Below are 1737 nucleotides of genomic sequence, written 5' to 3' on the forward strand. Positions count from 1 at the left end.
GTTCCAGCCCCAGGCGGGCTGCGGCTCAGTCCCCTATGCTGGGGCAGCACTGCAGAAAGGGAGGATTTGGGGGCTTTTTTTTCGCCTGTAACTCCTTTTCGTATGTTTTTGATAAATTTGAAATCACGGTCAGTTGTAACAGCTCAGCACAGCCCATCTGTCCCCACTCAGGCTGCTCCATGCCAGAGCAAGCAGCGCGGAGGGCACAGGGAAGATATTGGTACTACCTAATTTTGGGGGACTATGCAGAGCCAGGCAGCCAGAGCCCCTGGATTTCTCTCCAGACTCTTTCACGGTCTTGAACAAAACCTGCCTGTGCTCACCCAGATCCTGCTCCCCACCTCCTGCCTTTCCTTGGCTGTTTCCTTCTCCTGAGGGACAGATAGCACTGGGCAGGCAGCGTGACTGGATGAATAAATAGCATTTCTCTTTGAGCCCACAAACACGTTTATTTGGCTAAAAGCGTCCCAGGCCCCCTCCAGCACGTGCTGCCATTTGCATTCCCACCTACTCGGTGTGCCCAGGGTGCGTGCTGCTGCTTTGGCATGGAAAGGCTAATCTTCATCTTCCTTCTCATCGTCCTTGTCACCACCGTGATCCTGGGGCAGGAACAAAAAGAAAAGGGACACCATGTGAGGGGAGTGCTGAGTGTTTTGTTTTCTATCTCCCAGGACCTGTAGGTATTCAATAGCAGCCACAACCAGCACCCAAACAGGGGCTTGCAGGTGCAAATCCCTTGGGCCAGCCAGGCCGCAGCACAGAGCTGTTGGTGTGGTTACCTCCTCCGAGTCACCGTCGGAGCTGCTGCTGCTCCTCCTGCCCTCTTCCCCATCTCCCTGTAGGGGCGAAGAGAGAAGGACAAGCATCACCGGGGACCCTGACACCCCGTTTGCTGTCCGAGCTAGAGCCTCGAGTCAGAGAGATGTCTGGTCTTGCGGGCATCTCCAGCCAGGCTTTGCAGCGCTAGTGCTGCTGTGGACCCATGTGTGTCTGTGACCCCGCAGAGACCTCCAGAGCCAAGAGCAAGGATTTGGTGATATGTGCAGTGCAGACAGCATCGCTGTCCACAGCAGCATCTCATCTGGATTGAAATAGGAGGAAAAGGAGGCAGAACTAACTAGGAATATTGGGAGCAAAGAGCGAGCTGTCTCTCAGTGGAAAAACCACACGCACCGTGTGATTTCTAGGCTGTGGATGGCATAGCTCCATCTGCCAAAGGTGTGGGGTGGCCATGGGTCAGACACAGCTTCGCTTCACAGCCAGGATGTAAATCATTTGGGGCTGGTGCTTTCTGACACTCTACAAACCCTCGCTGCCGCCCATGCCTGCCTGTGCCAAGCATCCTTCTCCACAGGGCTCAGTGGTAACCTGAGAGCTCTGCATCATTCACGTCCCCGCTGCGCCGTGCTCACCTGCAGAGGTGGCCCTACTCTGTAGCTGCCTACCTCCCCCCTGGGACACCGATCCTCCTCGCAGGAGCTGGCCCCATCCTGCCGCATGCTGGGCAGCAGGTGCTCAGGGTGCTGGGTGCCCCACAGACACCGCACAGCCAGTGGCACTGTTGGTCCAGGGGGTCTCCGGCACAGCCCCCAGCATCAGATGGTTTGGGAAGTGCTGGGCTCACCCTGAGCACAAAGGCTGGGGACTTTGGGGCTGGAAACCCTCTGGCAAATGGTTCAGCAGCTGATCTGCAGAAAACGCCATCACTCCCCTACCTTTTCCTCTTCCTCCTTCTTC

Source organism: Calonectris borealis, chromosome 15 (assembly GCF_964195595.1).
Source record: "Calonectris borealis chromosome 15, bCalBor7.hap1.2, whole genome shotgun sequence".
Lineage (NCBI taxonomy): Eukaryota > Metazoa > Chordata > Aves > Procellariiformes > Procellariidae > Calonectris > Calonectris borealis.